Source organism: Simochromis diagramma, unplaced genomic scaffold, assembly GCF_900408965.1.
Source record: "Simochromis diagramma unplaced genomic scaffold, fSimDia1.1 OVJJ01000426.1, whole genome shotgun sequence".
NCBI classification, from domain to species: domain Eukaryota; kingdom Metazoa; phylum Chordata; class Actinopteri; order Cichliformes; family Cichlidae; genus Simochromis; species Simochromis diagramma.
In genome coordinates, this window is record NW_024387170.1 from 2,991,857 (window position 1) to 2,999,557 (window position 7,701).

General features: G+C 40.1%; 1 long non-coding RNA gene across 1 annotated transcript; it reads right to left on the reverse strand.

The window, feature by feature from the left end:
* Positions 1-6,080: 6,080 nt before the first annotated feature.
* Positions 6,081-7,129, reverse strand: LOC120744652. The gene is made up of 2 exons (XR_005698422.1): positions 6,570-7,129; positions 6,081-6,301 (listed from the first exon to the last, which is right to left on the reverse strand). It is a non-coding gene; the product is annotated as an uncharacterized LOC120744652 (long non-coding RNA).
* Positions 7,130-7,701: the final 572 nt, after the last annotated feature.

The window sequence follows — 7,701 nt, forward strand, 5'->3', positions numbered from 1 at the left end:
TCTTAGAGTACGCTTGGGGAGTGTGATTGTGTGTACAGTGTCTCTGTCTCCACGTTGGTTGAGTGTTGAGTAATTGCATATGAGAGCATGAGGGTGTGAATGGATGTTTGTATCTGTGTGTGCCTGTATGTCTGTGTCTATATGTCAGGTTGGGTATCAGACGCCACCTCTCTGGGGACATCTCAGGCCCTCTAAGGTATGGAGGCCTATCTCCCCTCCGCCTATCACCGGCTTCTGCTCCGCGGCTGCTGAGTGACCCCTCATCTGGGACTCTCCTCAGCTCTTTCTGGGATAGTGGCGCAGCTGCCCCTCTGTTGGTCTTCCTTGGTCTCTTTTGTTCTGGGGGCCTCTGGATGTCTGGAGTTTTGATCTCCTCCATACCTGCTTCATGCCCTGGAGGACGGGGCTGTGGCTCCCCACACCCTCTAGCAGATCATTATATGAAGGAACCTTTTAAAAACAAGCGCGTCCATGCTCACAGGTGTACACACGGGTGCTCGCACACACAAACTATGCCCCTTTTGGCTCCTACCTCAAAGCACACTGTGCGCTGTCGATATTACGTGCTGCACAATAATGTTTAATATTTAGTATTTACTGTTATTGTCACGGTCTGGGGGGCAGACCGTGGGGGATGTTGGAGAAAGGACCCAAACGCTGGACTTAGTGGAATGAACAGTGGGTTTATTTACAGTGAGGTAAATGTACACCACACATTAAATCTCCAAAAGTGCTCCCTCGACTCCCGTGACGTGTCTTCTCCCAAGTGCCGGTATCCCGTGCTCTCTGCCCCTGTGCCTTCACACACCCCGTGTGTCTTGCAGTCCTGTGTTCCACTCTCCTGAGGAAAAACACAGACACAGCCGTTATGGCACCAACTCCAGCAGGCATACACTGACCAGCACTATAAACACTGACATGGGGTCTAACTCAACGATCCTGCGCCGGAGGAAGCTCCATCGCTCTGTTAAGTAGCTCCCCCGACGATCCTGATCAGAAGCAGGTGTGTGGGAAGCTAGGCGTGACCAGCAGCTGGCAGGGCCACACCCATCAGGCCTGCAGGTGGCTGTCCTTCATCCTCCAGCCACACACACACACACACACGTATGCACACCAGCATGGAACACAAGAGCACAGTGCAGCAAACATACATCCAATACACTAATAACAATAAAGGTCCACACTGTTCACGAACCCTGAGTCCCCGGAACCGGGTCCGTGACAGTTATATTCCCATATATCATCGTGATGTTGTTTATTGTATTGCTCTCATTTTCTTCAGCTTGTTTTCTTTTTTCTTTCTCAACAGGTGATCCAGGTGATTGATATATGTATTTTTATTTTTTTTGTCTGCTTATTTAGTTGTTTTTTTTTTTTTTTTTTTTTTTGCCCTTTATCCCCGTCCCTCTTCTCCGCTGGTTTCTCCCCCTCTTCCTTTCTCCCTTTTCTTTTCCTCATTCAAGTCTGTCCCGTATCTAGCAAGTGAAAATAAATAAAACTAGAAAAATTTGCATATCCTGCGAAAATGCAGTGTGGATGCTTTAAAGCTGAAGCTGTATGCAAAAACTAGCTGAAAAAGCTGAAAAGTTGCAGAAATTGTAAAAACTTTGCAGAAGCAAAGGAACTTTGCTAAAATGGAATAACTTAGCAGAACTGCAATATCTTAGAGGAAACATAATACTTGGCAGAAATACAATAGCATAGCAGAACTTAGCAGAAATATTGTAACTTACCAGAAACATGATAACTTCTCAAAAATACAAGAATTTAGGAGAAATAGTATAAGATAACAGAAAGAATATATTTAGCCAAAAATACTTAAGCATTACAGAAACACTATGATTTAGAAAAATAGTACAACAGAGCAGAAATACTGTGATTTACCAGAGACACTGTGATGAACTATGAATATTGTAATTTTAAATCAATACTAGGTTTTAGCACAAATACTATAATTTGACAGAAATACTATATTTAGCACAAATCTTATAAAATAGCAGAAATAGTATGATTTAGCACAATAGTAATAACTTAAACAGAAAAATTGGAAAAGCAAAATGGACAGCTGAAAAAATGCTGAACATGCTAAGGGTCCCTCAAATATACTTGTTAAATGAAAAAAATTGGCAAAAAAAAAATATAACAGCCACACAATCACAAATATGGACACATATGGAAACACACATGCACAGAGAGAGACACACACAAGATCCAATTCAGTCAACCAGTCTAAATATATTGAATTTGAATCTTACAATGAGATCATCCCATAAAAAGGCTTCCTCTCTCTCTCTCTCTCTCTCTCTCTGTCTCACACACACACACACACACACACACACACACAGGGAGAGAGAAGTAAGTTTCTAGCTCAGTCAAGCAGCCTTGGAGCTGCTGAATTTGAATCCACCAATCAGAGAGCCTGTGCACTTTTTCCCGCCAAAACAGGTGCACGCAGCACAGAGAGACACAGGATTTTTGCAGTCTATTTCTCATAATGACGACTCCCCTCAAACAAATGACCATAATTTCCTAACCGTAGGGGCTAGAACGGTCATTCTTACACAGTTTTGTTCAGAAGAGATGGGGGAATCTTAAAGTGTTGACAATTTATCATTAAAATATGAATTATTAAAGATAATTGACTTCTAACGCACCATAACTGAGTAGAGCAAAGCAAAAACTGCCTTGACTTGCCCTCAAACAACGCTTTCTAACTCTAAATCTATTTGGAGTATCAATATCATTCTTTCACCGTAAGAGACAGCAGGCTTTGGTGAACAATCATGGAAATTTTCAGGTCTCTGTGGAAATCCATTAAAAAGATGTGACGAGAGAAAAAAGTGGTTCATTTCCAGAGTTTGAAATCTGAAGAAATCTGAGCGAAGGACGAATTTCCTACCCTCAAACAAGTTTAACTCATTTCAGAACGGTAATAGGTGAGAAAATAATTCTTGAATTGTGAGCGTCAGGAGTGTCTGAAGATATACTGGGACAAGCCTTATGTCTTAACTTTGCTTCGTTAAGGAGATATGACGATTCGAATATGCCTCTCATTACAGAAATCAAGCGGTGATTTTGAACAAGCTCTCCATTGACTTTCTATGGAGAGTTTTGCGACTTTGTGTTGGTCTGAGGAGATTTGCCAAAATTCTATAAATCCCACAACAATGATAGTGACATTTTCAGAAACCCAGCAAAAATACCTAAGTTTTGATGTATAATTTGTGGAAGTTGAGTGAAAATTGAGCAAGTAGCAAGAAGTTGTTCGGACATGAAGAGAAGACTGCAAAATCTTCAGTGGCACACTGGAAGCCAAGTGCATAGCAACCATAACAACGCATGTATTTTGTGAAAAATCACAATTTTGCAACTGAAAACTTTAAGAGGCATAAAAGTAAAACGGTAAAAGATTTGAAAAAGCTGAATCATACCTGAATAGCCCAATAATTTGAGAACATTTTAAAGTTTGAATGGTTGTTCTACGTGAAAATATGAGGAAGTAGTTAAGTTTCAGAAACAAGCAAATTTTAGCAGAATTGCAGAAGTTTCCCATTCATTTCAATGGGACAAATTAAGCTTAATATTTTAAAAAGTATAATAGTGAAAAATACCAAAAGACATAGCAGGAATTAGCAGAAATAGCAGAATATTTTAAAGTTGAACGGTGAAAATCGGCTGAAAATTGTGGAAGTAGTTAAGTGCCAAAAAGTGTACGGAAGTCCCAAGAGGAACTCAATAGTGTGGATGCTTAAAGCATCCACACAATAAACAAAAGGTGGATCAAATAGACCATTACGGCAAGGCTGGGATGGTCAATTTGGTGAAGTAAATCCGTTGGGCATCTTTCCTCGCCTTTAGACAATAATTCTGATAACAAAAGAACCAAACGGGACAGGCAAAAAAAAAAAGAAAAAAAAGCAAAGTGCTCAAAAACAAAGTTTTGTCACAATTTTGTTTGAGCTAAAATTGCATTCACTGGGCTGAGGGCAGCACGAAGAGTAGTGCTTGGAACCGTGGACGCTCGGCGGATTTCCTCTTCTCCGGTTCTGGAAGATGAGAAAGAAAAAGAAATTGAAAATCAAAGATTTAGAAAGCAGATAAATCAGTGTTGTTTCTAATAATGAAATAAAATGTAGACAATTATCTGTACAATTGTGTGATTATTTTCTCCTTAAAGAAGCTTTAGGAGCCATACGAGTTGTTCCTTTTTGACTAACTGGGTTGGTTTAAATGGACTCACTGTATTGGTGCACGGGTGTGGGGCGTGTCTCATGGGTGTGGTAGATGATAAATGGGGTTGCACTCACCTGTTCACAGCACCTGATGTTGATGAACAGAAAGGTAGGGTGAGCATGAGGCAAGACTTTCTGTTGACCGCAGCTTGAATGATTTTGACTGTAACTTGATGGTTTTTGTATATTTGTGCACTAATTGATGCCATAGGCCAAATTGTAAGTTGGCATAGTAGTTAGTGCAGTTATTGGAGAGTTTCAGTTATTTGTTTGTGCAGTCTGTGCATTTGTTTAATAGTTAATCCCATGTGCTGATTTATATATTGGACAGTTGCATGTGGAATGAAAGGAGCAAATGGTACAGAAGTGTATTTTATGTGTTTATTGTTGCGCGTCATCTGTGTCCTCATGTTTAGCCTGCCGCGGCCATTGGTTGGTTGAGCCGCAATAGAAGCAAAGAGTTTCAAAGTGTTTCGTAATCGCAAAATATCAGGGGACAAGATATAATCACTGCCAATTCTTAAATCTTGTCTTGATAAAAAAACATTTCTTGGTTTTGTGGTCATACTCGTTACACATTTTTTGCTCTAGATTGGTTGTGATGTTACCACCTTTTTTTGTATTTGTTTGTTTTTTTGGGGGGGGGAGGGGGTTAGGTTAACCGGTTTGTTTACATATTCCACTCTCCGTGTTCCAGATGTTGCATTCGCAGATTCTTATTTTCACCGAAAGATCGTCTCTTTCCGCCTGGTCTTGTGTCTCTGTGCTTCTGTAACATAAAGAACGAGCTGACATTTTTCTCACAACACCAGCGATCAGCTCAACAGGCCCTCAGTTTACCTGCATGAATCCTCCTCCTCACCTGTCAGCTGTTTAACACCTGCTGCTAAATCGAGAAACACGCCCACGTTACCTGGTGATAGTCTGGGCAGCCGGTGCTCGATATAACGCAATGTCGGCGCATTTTTCTGCACAAGATAAGTAAATATAGTATTTTTTTTCCCCGAGCGCAGAGCTGCTGGAGCTTGTTTCCTTACAGAGCACTCCATTTTATCAGCGGCTGATGTCCAATCACACACACAGCTTTGAAACCTCACCTGAGTTTTAGCTCTCAGTGGTTAAACAATGGACTTAATTCACTCAGGTTCTGTCTGTCGGGTCACGTTTACTTCGCTGTTTTATTTACAACTGAGCAAATCTGGTTTAGCTGAGGTTAAAGTTACGTTTCATAACGGCATAGTTTTACTGAAGTTTAATGGTTCACTGCCACATGTGTTAGACTGAACCATTCGCTTTTCTTTATCTGGTGTGTTTTGGAATTTTTAATAGTGAATTTTGAGATTAAACTGACTTTTAAAATGGTTTTTATACAAAGAGGAAAGAAGGCGCATTTCGACCGAGAGGAGCAGAGTTTGCATCATCATGAAGACTGCAACCTGGACAGAAATATTACATCAGTTTTTTTTAGATTTTGCTTCTCCTCTTGAAATATTCATATAAAGTTTTAATTATATTTCGTGAATTTTAACCCTTTATATCCCGGTTTCGTCACATGAGCGCACGGCTTTTTTTAGGTAAAAAAAACTAAAAAATTAAATATTTTCCATAAAATACATTTGAAGTAATATTTTATAGTAATTATAATTAGGCCTTTGGATGGTCCAAAGATTACCACCGACATTCATTTTGATACATTACTATTTTTTTTTTTTTTTTTTGGCAGAAGCACACTAAATGTCATATAGTGCCATATCAGGTTTATCAGGTTTATCATGTTTTCCTTACACTAAATGCTCATTACCTCATTTTGTTATTTTAAAAAAAGGATGTCTAAATAACAATACAAGATCACTTTGAACCAGAAAAACATTATTTTACAAGGATGAACATAAACATTTGTTGCTGGGAATCGGGAAAGTTGTGCGTCCAGCGGCGGCTGTCAGTGGCTCCAGCTGCCCCAGGCAGTGACTCCAGCAGCCGCACGCAGCTGCTCTAGCCCTCGCTGCCAGTAGCTTCACCCGTAGGATAGTGTTTGGGTCCCGGTGTCGGTTTCCCCAGCATGAAACGTCCTATACCACGTGAAAACAAATACATAATATTACATTCAGTTTGAGGGCTACAACGTAACGATACTAATGTCTCATTTTAGTTTTTCATGACACAAACACGTAGTGTCTTTGTGTCATGAAGATCGCGCATAATCCCAAAACATTTTCCAACATCTAATTCGGCACAGCAGGTCACATAGCACGATAGCAAGAAAGATTTTTTTTTTTTTTTTTTTTTTTTTTTTTTTTTTTTTGGTCACATGCATAGTTATACAAGTACAAGACGCACTGAAATGTATCAAAAAAGAGCCGAACGCCAGATTCCACTCGGTTCCAATGTGTGGCCGTCTTGCGTTTCAGGAGCTGCTACCGACAAACCAGCAAAAAAAAAAAAAAAAAAAAAACGCCAAATGTGTCATCTGTGACACTTGTGAGGTTATCTCAAACACACTCCGTCAGTCTTGATGCTGTTGAACAACAAAATTTTTAAAAATGTGGCGAGTTTACCTGCTGTTTTCGCGATCGTATCGCGCATGAGGATATTCATGCGCAACACGATCGCGAAAACGGCAAACAAGTAACACCACGCCGATGTTGTTCACAGTACAGCAAGAGTAAACGATCGGGAGACTCTTGTCGTTGTTATCGTCCCCCTCGCACGGTTTATTTCTCCGATTTAAGCGTTTTGCTTAACAACTAAAGCGAGCAGTATACTTTGTGGAACACGTGATCTGCTGTCCTTTACTATAAAACTAGAGGATTGGGAGAGGGAGATACACCGGAAGGAAGTCGTCGTGACGTCAACTTCCCGTCTTAAGATTAAAAATATATACATTTTTGTTGTGACCCTCAAATTCAATAGCATTACTTATTTTTCACCTTTTCAAACAAAAACATCAGCGCTTCTCGCAGCCCGACAGCGGAGGCTGTGCTCAAATGTGCGCACAACAACAGACCGGTGCCCCGCTATTATCCGTCCGTCCAGTAGCTGTTTCATCGGTCTCCTCTTCGCTCACAATTTGCAGATATATCTGTCAATGGATCATGTAGCGACACCATATATGTTGTCGCTACATGATCCATTACATAACCCTTCTCTCATTGAGATGAGAGAAGCTACATTTGGTTTTGGTCCTTGCTTTTATATTTCATTTGTTTGTATTGGAGTGTGGCCGTCTCAGAGAAAATACTTTTGGAAAAAAAAAAGTCCGTTTTTGTCTTTCTTTTTAAGGCATAAAGACCTCTATATTTTAAAAAATATATATATAAAGGTCATTGATAGTGACACACAACACCACTCAGTTTTTCCACTTTTTAAAGCAGAAAGAGGCGCACCAAACCTGAATTTTTGGCCTTATTTTGTTCAATGCTCAAAAATGAAAAAAGGGCGCCACCTGGTGGACAAATAAAAAGATTACAAT